Genomic DNA, 11396 nt, shown 5'->3' on the forward strand with positions numbered 1-11396 from the left:
TTCCTTTCTCCCTGCCCCGCACCCGCTTGATTCTCTATGCGGCGGGGGTGGGGGTTGGTGGGGGGGGGGGGGGTGGCGTCGGGGGCGGTGGGTGGCGGTGGCGGTGAGAGGGGCCCCCACAAGAGGAAAGCAGAGGGCAAACTCAGACACAGAAGTCTGAGGAGCAGCGGTTTTCAGCAGCCACCAAGGAGTTGCCTTTACCTTCACATCTTCCCCTCTGATAAAATAACTTTCAACCTGGTGTTTTATAGAATTTAAAAATAATGTTTATTCAGTAGCCCAGGTCTGATGGCTCACACCTGTAATCCCAGCACTTTGGGAGGCTGAGATGGGAGAATCACTTTAGTCCAGGAGTTCCAGACCAGCCTGGGCAACAGAGTGTGACCCTGTCTCTAAAATAAATAAATAAATGATTTTAAAAAGTAAAATAAAGTTCAATAAATAGTTTAGAGGGTCTCCTGTGTCCAGGACCGGGGACAAGGTCTGGGGAAAGAGCCATGACCACAGACCACCTTGGTCTTTGTGGTCATGGAGGTGGCCGTCTCTGAGGAGGGCCAACAGTAAACTGGTGGCTGGGCATCTAAGTAAGTGAGGAGCTGGCCGATGCTATGAAGAGGGCACATGGGAGCACAGTGGAGATTTTGGGGGGTGCCAGCAGAGGTGGTAAGGGTGGGCGCCACTCTCACGATTGAGCTGAGACCTCAACGAAGGGAGGAAGCCAACCCTGCAGGGACCTGAGGAACCTTTTCCAAGAGAGGAAATCTCAGTGCAAAGACTTCAAGGAGTGAGTGAGCTTGGCTTGCTCAGCAGGACGCGCAGCTGGCAGCAGCTTGAGGGGAGAATTGAGAGCATCAAGGCTGGCTGGATAAGCAACTGTCAGGGCTGCGGGCTTTACTCCAGTCGCAGCAGGAAGCCAGTTAGAGGCCTTTACGTGGAGGTGACATGGGTTCTGGATTGCCCTGACTGTGAGTGCCAGAGCAGAAGCAGACAGATCCATTAGGAGGTCCTTGCCATAAACCAGGAGGGAGATGAGAGTGGCTTGATGGTAGCAGGGGAGATAGGAAGAAAAGTAGGAATTTGGTTATATTTTGCAATAAAAATAAAACTTGCTGATGAAATGACAGGTTATTTGGTGCCAGGCACTGAGATGTACACATTGTGTCTGTGTATTGACTTATTAATTCTCACTATATTATAAAGCTGTTTTACAGAGGAGAAAACTGAAGCTCAGGGAGGTTAAGTAATTTTCCCAAGGTCCTGCGGCCAACAAGTGACAGATTCTACTTTTTTGTTTGTTTGTTTGTTTTGAGACAGAGTCTCTCTCTGTCGCTCAGATTGGAGTGCAATGGCGTGATCTTGGCTCACTGCAACCTCTACCTCTCACGTTCAAGCAATTCTCATGCCTCAGCCTCCCAAGTAGCTGGGACTACAGGTGCATGTCACCATGCCTGGCTAAGTTTTGTATTAGTAGAGACAGGATTTCACCGTGTTGGCCAGGCTGATTTCAAACTCCTGACCTCAAGTGATCCACCCACCTCAGCCTCCCAAAGCTCTGGGATTACAGGCGTGAGCCACCATGCCCAGCCTAGATTCTACATTTAAAAACAAGTCTGTCTGATTCCAGAGCCCATAAATACACTGTTCGATGCAGAGAATGGAAAGCACAAGATCAGCCATACAGAATCAGAAATGGAATCTGAGCATGCTAGTCCAACAACATTGACGCAGGCTCCAGCCCAGACTGGAGACTTGTCTCAACTTGTTCGGTTGTCCTTTTGGCCAAGGGCCACTGCCCTGGGATCTAGAAGCTCATCAGAGAAAGCACCCAAGAGCCCAAGTCTGCATTCTCCCCCTCCTTGGGGAACCTGCTCATGGTCACCCAGCCTAGTCCTCTGACCTTCCTGTTCAGGCATCCTACCTGTCCCCCCAGGGCCCTGCTCAGCACAGGGTAAAATCAAGAACATGGTGTGGCCACTGCTCATGTCAGATGAGGGCACGGCATATTCCCCTCCTGAGTCCTTGGCTTTTTTGACACGGAGCTCAGAGCTTTAACTAAAAATACTTGATTATGAGGCCAGGTGTGGTAGCTCATGCCTGTAATCCCAGCACTCCGGGAGACTGAGGTGGGTAGATTACTTGAGATCAGGAGTTCAAGAGCAGCCTGGCCAACATGGTAAAACGCCGTCTCTACTAAGAAAAACAAAAATTATAGTTAGGCATGGTGTCACACACCTGTAATCCCAGCTTTTTGGAAGGCTGAGGCAGGAGAATTGTTTGAACCTGGGAGGCAGAGGTTGCAGTGAGCCTAGGTCACACCACTGCATTCCAGCCTGCACGACAGAGCAAGACTCCATCTCAAAAAAAAAAAAAAAAATTATTATGTATGTGGAGGCACCCAGGCCTAAAGGTAGGTCAGCAGGAAAGGTTTTGCCCCTCAAACTGGGGTGGCAGAGAGCTGGGGTACCTTGAATTCAATCACTCCTACCATGTTCAAGTTGCGGCACAGAAGTGTGGGGACATGAACGCTGTTTACAACCCATTTCCAACAAGCTCAGAGCCTGCTGAAAGAGTTACCAAGGTAATCAGCTAGATCCCCATCACAGGGCCTGGCACACTGAGGGGTTCCTTCCTCCGCTCCAGAGGCTGGGGTTCAGGGAGCACATCCCAGGACGTGGCCCTGTGTGGTTTTGACTGGTCAGTACTGGTGTGATGCTAGTCCGTCAATCCTTTGGCATTCTCTGCCCCCTATTCGATAGGTCTAATCCATCCCAAATTAGGATTGGGTCATTATTTCATTAGCACTCAGCAGGGGGCGCTGATGAAACAGTTTAAACTAATGCAAAGTGTAGCCAGAAATGATAGAGGAAAAGAAACTAAAAGTAACAACTATAAAGTGAGTAATTCCTGTCTACCATCTGAATGGCAGGTAATGTTTGAAAGCAATTGGATGTCCCAGATATGTTTGATCTTCACAAAAACCTAGTGAGGAAGTTGCATTGTTAGCATTGTCCTTTCCTTGTACAAATGAGGACAAAGAGGAAAGGAGAACCCTGACCCTATCCCTGTCCCCTGGCCTGGTGAAAGCAGGGCACTGGGAAGGCACCAGGAAGGAAGCCAGGAGGTGGGAGTGTTACTGGTGGAGGGTGTCCAGGTTCTTGGCGTCTTGAACAAAGAATTAGACAAAACACACAAACAAAGCAAAAAGAATGAAGCAACAAAAGCAGGGATTTATTGAAAATAAAAGTACACCCCACAGGGTGGGAGCAGGCCCAGGTATAGGGTTCAAGAACCCCATTACATAATTTTCTGGGGTTAAATGCCCTCTAGAGGTTTCCATTGCTAACTCGGTGTACGCCCTGTGCAAATGAATAGGATATTCCCTGTCATAGCTGAAGTGTTTCATTTGATTCAGTTCTAGGAAGTCAGTGTGAATTGGCCTTAGGTCCCCTGCCTCCAGACCATATTCTCCTGCCTCACTTCCCCCCTGAGAGATGTGACCCCATAAATCTTTATAGGAAGCAGAGGAACAGATGGTCTTTCTTCTGTAACCACTTCTTGCTGGCTTAGGGCGTAGTCCCTATCAACTGAGGATCATGGAACACTTGCCCTGCTCTGGTTAGTGGAGGCAGGGTAGTTCTTTGATGACCAGGGCAGTCTCTTCACTTGGAACTGGCTGGAAGCCACGTTGCATCACCATCTGAAGCTTGATGGTCTCTAAGTAAGAGGAAATGCATTTGGTTAAAAGATTTAATGGGAACTTCAGGGAGAAGATACCCATGCTGTCAGGAATGTGTGTTATAGACATTTGCAGGAGAAAAACAAAACCTGGTCTGTGATCTGTTCTAGGATCTATGTGTTTCCGTAAGGCCTTAGCAAAAGCGACTCCATTTTGGTTTGGTTTGATCTGTTGGGGCCTAATGCATAAGCTCAGTCTAAAACAATGGCCCCCAGTAATTTTGTTTAAAAAAATTACCCCTTTGTGGTCAGGTTCTCGGGGAGCATGTGACCAAAACTTGGAGCCTTAGCACCACGCTCAGTTACCATCATTTTTGGTTTCCTGTCTCAGCACGTCATTCACAGGTTACAGCGTCCTCATGGTTGCACATTTCTTTCAGCTCTTGTCATTTCAGTTGAAGAAAGACCATCTGACATTCTAGGGATGGCTACAGGCAAACATTTAAAACATTTGAAAGAATACAGTGCACCAGGGAGACTATAATCATGACTATCAGGAGGATAATACCAAGAGTTTGGAGTATGCTCCTTACCAGGGTTCCCATAAACCAAACCTCCTGAAATTAAATAGATTAAAGAATGAGCTACATGAAGAATCTACTCACTGAACTAAGCAGTCTCCTTCAATCTGCTACAGCTGAATCTCTATAATACCTAATATTTCTCCATAGGCTATAAGGGCCCGCAGCTGCACAGATACTTCTCTGTTCAGCCAGTTCTATCATAACCTTCACAAGGGAATTTAAACTCTGTTGTGTATCTGTAGACTGTACAGTAGAGTTTGCTATAGAGCCTATCATGAGGGATACATCTGTAATCATTGCTTATTTTACTCCAAACCATGGAAAAAGGACCTAACTAATAATTCTCCTCTAGAAGAATGAAGGCTTCCTGGCAATGTTCTCTTTAACACCTGATGTGCATTAAGGAGTGAACCAATGTTCTGTTTCTGATTGATTTATGAGTTCCATTAAAGTTTCTTGCCTACATTGGACTTCCACCTTTTATCTGTCAAAGTACAAGGTTATCTATCTATGTATAAGACTGACTACGAATTCCTTCACAAATAAACATGTACCCCATAAGTGCACATAACAGACCCCTTTGCCACTTCTGTTGTTCATAGAGGCATAAGTAAGAAAAATATTCAAAGTTAAGAGTCTCATGATAGTACAGAAGTCTTGATTCATGATCTTGGGGAAAGCTGTTCACATCAAGGACGCCATCTTTTTCTGGTGAGAAATTTCCCTAGTTAGCTTTACCTTAAGGGTTCCAATGCGTGTACAGTTCCAAGAGTGTGAAGGGACCATTCTCAGTTGTGATATTATAAACCCAAAGTTTAAGATCCCAAAGTTTTGCTGTAGTGTGGATGACAAGGACAGTCTTTCTGTGATGTTCTCAGAAGACCCAAACCATAAAAAGCTTTCTTTACCTGGTGAAAATACACCATAGCATAGTAATCTACTTTTATAACATCAGTCCTCTTGCATGGGAAAGCTTTTATACAACCAGAAAACATGTATTGAAAATAACAATTGAGGCCAGGTACAGTGGCTCATGCCTGTAATCCCTGCACTTTGGAAGGCTGAGGTGGGCTGATAGCTTGAGACCAGCAGTTTCAGAGGAGCCTGGCTAACATGGTAAAACCTTGTCTCTACTAAAAATGCAAAAATTAGTTGGGTGGCACATGCCCGTAATCCCAGCTACTTGGAGGCTAAGGCAGGAGAATCCCTTGAGCCTGGGAGGCAGAGGTTGCAGTGAGCAGAGATCATGCTACTGCACTCCAGCCTGTGTGGCAGAGAGAGACTCGAGACCGCCTCAAAAAAAAAAAAAAGAAAAAGAAAAAGAAAAAAAAAATTGAATGAAATCCCCTTATAAAATGTTTAAATGACCCATCAGGTGATCAAATGTACCTGAAGCTTTGATTGTTTTCCCAAGAATATGGGACCGAACATTGGTTATAAACTATTTTAGCAATTTGTAAGTCACCACACCAATATATTCAATTTGGATCATTTTATCTTTTCCACGATGAGTTGCGAAATGCAGAACTTTTAATAATAAAAGCTTGAAGGACTCAGGAAGGACAAGGTGGTCATTCTGGTTCTCAATGAGTTCATGCTTAATTAACATTAGACTTATATCCTCTTGAATATCAGTTGTTTCTTCAAATTAGGTGAATAGCACCGGTAGCTAATGGGTTATCATAGATAGTTTGACTTAGACCATGGAGTTCATTCAAATTGTATATCTAAACAATTTCAGTATCAGCTGGTTTAACATGAAAATCTGACAAAATGTTTTCTTGGTATTTAATTAATTTTTTGTCCTACTTGGGTTAGTAACTTTGTACAAGGCAGTTTGGTTATTTCTGTGGTTTACAATCAGTTAACATAATAACTATAATTATGATTGATAACATATACTCAGACATATTAGAATTTTAGAAATCCCATATAATTTTGGAATATATATTAATATTTCAAGCACATAATTTTTTATAAGATTTTTTATAAATCTTCCACAACTTGTTCAAACCTTTAGCTTTATCTTAACTCAAAATAATTCTTTAACACTTTATGCACACACACACACACACAAATCCACATTCCCATGCCTTCTTATAATATTTTACCAAAAACATATTTTACCCTTCCTACATACCTTGCATGTAAAACAGTTTCTTCAGTAGTCTCAATTACATGTTACAACGTTAACTTTTAGCAACTTTTGCTTTTAGTGAAAACTTTGGTAAGCTTAGGATTTTAATTATGTATAAGGTGTGGAGCCTAACACCCACACAGAAGTGCTAGTAAGGTCTGACTCTTTCCAGTGTCTAACTACATATGTCCCAGGCCTTACCTAACTGTAAAGCAGGCAAGTTTTACAATCAAGAGTCATGGTGGCATTTGATGACACATTTAGGTGACTCAATCACCTTTAAATTTTACAACATTTCTTGCATAAATTCTCTTTCATAAATTCTTTCATGACATAGAAAGACCATGTATGACTTGCTTGGACTTCCTGACTTGACCTAAATATCCCTCTTTTAAAGAACCAATTATTTTACTTTAGGACAAGAATTTACCATATAAGATCCTTTCATATATATAATATGAATATATAAAATTTCTTTACAACCTTCTTTGCATAGCTAGGGAGCATAGCTAATTTCACACATCCCCAGGCCTTATCTAAAATCTAATGGTTCAAAATAAATTGAACAATTTTTAAAAGTCAAAGAAACAGTTTATGACCTAAAGCAAACCTAATATCTGACCTGCATAATTTAAGCCAAATGTTTACATTTTTGAAGATATTTTTATTTTACCAATAATCTTTAAAACTGTCTTTGTTTCCCAAAGATTACTTAAGTCACATGAACTAAATAAAAGGCATTGGATGGCTGGGCATGGAGGCTTACACCTGTAATCCCAGCATTTTGGGAAGCCAAGGAGGGTGGATCACCTGAGGTCATGAGTTTGAGACCAGCCTGAACAATATGGTAAAACTCCATCTCTACTCAAATTACCAAATTAGCCAGGCACCATGGCTCATGCTTGAGTAGTCCTAGCTACTCATGAGGCTGAGACAGGAAAGTCACTTGAATCCAGGAGGTGGAGGTTACGGTGAGGCAATATTGTGCCACCGCACTTCAGCCTGGGTGACAGAGTGAGACTCCATCTCAAAAAACATAAAAATTAAAAGGCATTACACTTTTTGCTTTTCTGACAAAATATGTAAACTCTTATTATTAAACCTATTAATTAAAGCTCTGTTATATTACACACAAACACATATAAATACACAGACAGACAGAAGATAAAGGACTTATTCCCTAAGCCAAGAATTGAACCCTAAACCCAGGCCACCATTGTGAAAAGAGAAAGCATAGCCATGTGGTCGCAAGGTCAACCTCTCAAGGATGTGACTGATCAGTTTGCTGGGATGCCTTGAATAGTGAGCCTATGGGATCTTAGGCACACATTTTATCCTAAGGTACCCCTCTTTATAACAGAACAATACAGAAAGACACATAAAGTGCACCAGATTTATTACAGCTTAAGACCAGCCTCACAATTCTTTTTGTGTAATCAAAACTTTACAAAGCAGATAAACAGTAACTTTTACCATTCATTTAACCAGTTTGCACAGAGAGAGACTGAGAGGCCAGAGTCTGATTGGTAAGAAATTCTTACCCTTTTGCCTGCATGTCAGACTTCTGACTTCTTTCTCCCTGAGCAGCCTTAGGGGTCCTGCTTAACTGTATGCAAACAAACACATAGCTGTGAATTAAGAATATTCACAAATAGGTAACAAATTTTGAAATAAATAGGCAGAGAGAGAAATATGAGTCAAATTCTATTTATGAAAGTATACTCAACACACTTAACATATCAGGAAGCCTAACTCTAAAAAGTTAGTTTAAGGTTAAAAAGTGGTGTGTTCCATTAATTCCTGCAAACTCAACAAAGGTAGCCTAGGAATTTCAGATAAATGGAACCAATGATGTCTTCCTAGAAACACATAGGAAACAAAATATCCACAAAATCAAATAAAAGCCTTCCATTCGAAACTAAATAAATCATGGTTTTATATATATGCATACACAAGCAAAGCCAAAGGAGAATAAACAGCAAACAAAGGAAAATTAGAAGCAAAAACAAATTAGCAGGAAACCAACCCTGAATTTTTCCTATTCAATCTACCCTGGAGGCTACAGTGTTATCCAGAGCCCCCCCAAAACCAAAAAAAGAATATTTTATTCCTGATACACAATTCAGTATCCTTAACTTCACCAATATCATCATACGTCTTGTGCAATCAAGAAATTCACTTTAGGCACATGACCACTCCAATATCAGCACTATCCATGCAAAACAGTAAACAGTGTGAAGCAATGCAAGCATGTGTGTGAAATTTGGCTCCACACTAAATCCAGCTTCATACTTAACTATATTTAGAGAAAGAATTGCCAAACTGCCAATGCATTTCTTTAAAATATTTATTTTAATCAAGACTAAGAGCCTTAACTATGAAAATGTTAATTAGCCAAATGTCTTCAATTCTCTATCAGATTTTAAAGAATATTTTATTATCTAAACATATCCACATCTTTCTTCCTTACTTACTAGTTCTTTACTACATTGTTTCATAAATAACCTTTTCAAATCTGTAATTTGAATCACCATTTAGATAACTTCTGAATTACACAAAATTAATCTTTTTCTCACTAATAGCATTATCCTTCTGACACATATTGTATACAGAATTATGTGTTAACTAGAATTCTTATCCTTAGTAACCTAAAACTTTGGTGAAACTGGCCCTTAGCCAGTTGAGTAGGAAAAGGGGAGAATTTCGCCTAAGAAAAGAAAGTTTAAGTCACCTGAAACTCATGTGAGTTCGCCCTGAGCTGCACCACATGTAGGGATCAGGGACCACAACTGGAAAAGATAAAAAATTGTTCTTCAGAGTAGCCCCGGCCAGAAGCTTGCAGTTGCCTCTGTGTTTAGGTGCTAACCAAGGGCCCCAAATTGGAAAGGAAAAGAGAGAGAGAGAGAGAGAAAATGAGAGAGAGAACGAGAGAGAGACTCCCCTGTACAGAGCAGAAAGGAAAGGAGAAAGGAGAAAAATAAATCCCAAACTTTGGGCTTATCTCCTGGCTGGTTCACCAAAATATGTTACCAGTTGATGGTGTTCAGGCTCTTGACGTCTTGAACAAAGAATTGGACAAAACACACAAACAAAGCAAGGAAAAAATGAAGCAACAAAAGCAGAGATTCATTGAAAATGAAAGTACACCTTACAGGGTGGGAGCGGGCCCAAGCATAGGGCTCAAGGGCCCCATTACAGAATATTCTGGGGTTTAAATACCCTTTAGAGGTTTCCATTGGATACTTGCTGTATGCCCTGTGTAAATGGAGAGGATGTTTCCTGTCCTAGCTGAAGTGTTTCCATTTGATTTGGTTCTAGAAAGTCAGCATGAATCAGCCTTAGGTTCCCTGCCTCCAGACCCTATTCTGTCTCAGAAGCACAGAGGAGCATCAGGGACCCAAAATACCCCTGTGGCTGCCCCCATACTGGTCCTTAGTAACCAAAGAAATACACATTTAAATACTAAGGATTTTGTTTTGTTTGATATGTAGGAGGCAGTCCCTAGCTTGGAGAAGAACAGGCTGTTTCATACCCAGCTTGAAACACAGCATTGGCACAAACCTTGCTGAAGAGCAATTTGGCAATCTGTTCCCTATGCCCTAAAAATTGCCTCAGCAATTCCACTTCTGTAATACTTTTCTTAGGAAACAATCATGGATATGTAAAAGATTTAGCTACAGTAATACTTATTTTGCTACTTACAAGAACAAAAATATTGAAGACATTCTAAAGATTCATCAGTGGCATGGCTATAAGTAACTTATAACATGTCTCAGGACAGAATATTGGCAGCCATTAAAAATTCAGTTGCATGGCCAGGTGAGGTGGCTCACAACTGTAATCCCAGCACTTTGGGAGGTGGAGGCAGGAGGATTTCTTGAGCCTAGGAGTTAGAGACCAGCCTGGGCAGTACCGTGAGACCCCATCTCAAAAAAAAAAAGAGAAAAAAAAATTAAGCTGCACATAGGCAAAAACAATTTTAAAAACCTTTGATTCACAGCTCACATCTTATAAAAAAATTAACTAAAAATGGATCACAGACCTAAATGTAAAACAAAATGATACAACTTTTAGGATAAAAGTAGGAGAAAAATCTTTAAATTCAAGGATTAGGCAAAGGGATGTTTCGATTTCATATCAAAAGCAGACTCCACAAATGAAAAAAATTGATAAATTGGACCTCATCAAAATTTAAAAGTTTGTTTTGTAAAAGAACCTGTGAAGAAGATGAAAAATTAAAGTACAGGCTGGGTTAAAATACTTGCAAACCACATATCCAACAAAGAACTTAAATGTAGTATGTATAAAGAATTCTCAAAACTCAGCAGTAAAAAGAACAAAATCTCAATCAGAATATGGGCAAACAAACATGAACAGACATTCCACCAAATAAAATATGCAAAAGGTAAATAAGCACATTAAAAGATGTTCCACATAATTGGCCATCAGTGAAATGCAAATTAAAACCACAGTGATATAACACTACATACTTACCATAGCGGCTAAAATATAGTGACAACACCAAACGCTGGCAAGAATGGAGGAAGTGGATCACTTGTGCATAGCTGGTGGGAATGCAAAGGGCACAGCCATTCTGGAACACAGTCTGATAATTTGTATAAACAACACACTCATCATACAACTTGGCAGTCACACTCTTGGGCATTAATCCTAGAGAGATGAAGACATATTTACACAAAACCTGGACACAAATCTTCATGATAGTCATCTGTAATGGTCAAAATGTGGAAACAATGCTGATGCTCTCCAACAGGTGAAAGGTATACAAACCATAGACTATCCATACCATAAAATCCTGCATAGCAATAGAAAGAACACATTACTGACACTTGAAAAGGCTTCAAAGAAATTATGAAATGTATCCAATTCCAAAATGTTGCATACCATATGACTCTAAGAATATATATTATATATTAACATTAATATTATATAATATCATATATTAATGTTATATATAAATAGTATGTAATATTATTAAT

At 40.7% G+C, this 11396-nt stretch overlaps 1 long non-coding RNA gene across 1 annotated transcript; it reads right to left on the bottom strand.

Moving 5' to 3' along the window:
• Positions 1 to 3209: 3209 nt before the first annotated feature.
• Positions 3210 to 8270, bottom strand: LOC116537098. The gene is made up of 2 exons (XR_004262952.1): positions 7938 to 8270; positions 3210 to 3714 (listed from the first exon to the last, which is right to left on the bottom strand). It is a non-coding gene; the product is annotated as an uncharacterized LOC116537098 (long non-coding RNA).
• Positions 8271 to 11396: the final 3126 nt, after the last annotated feature.

The sequence above is a fragment of the Sapajus apella genome, unplaced genomic scaffold (assembly GCF_009761245.1).
Source record: "Sapajus apella isolate SASKATOON/1434 unplaced genomic scaffold, GSC_monkey_1.0 scaffold106, whole genome shotgun sequence".
Lineage (NCBI taxonomy): Eukaryota > Metazoa > Chordata > Mammalia > Primates > Cebidae > Sapajus > Sapajus apella.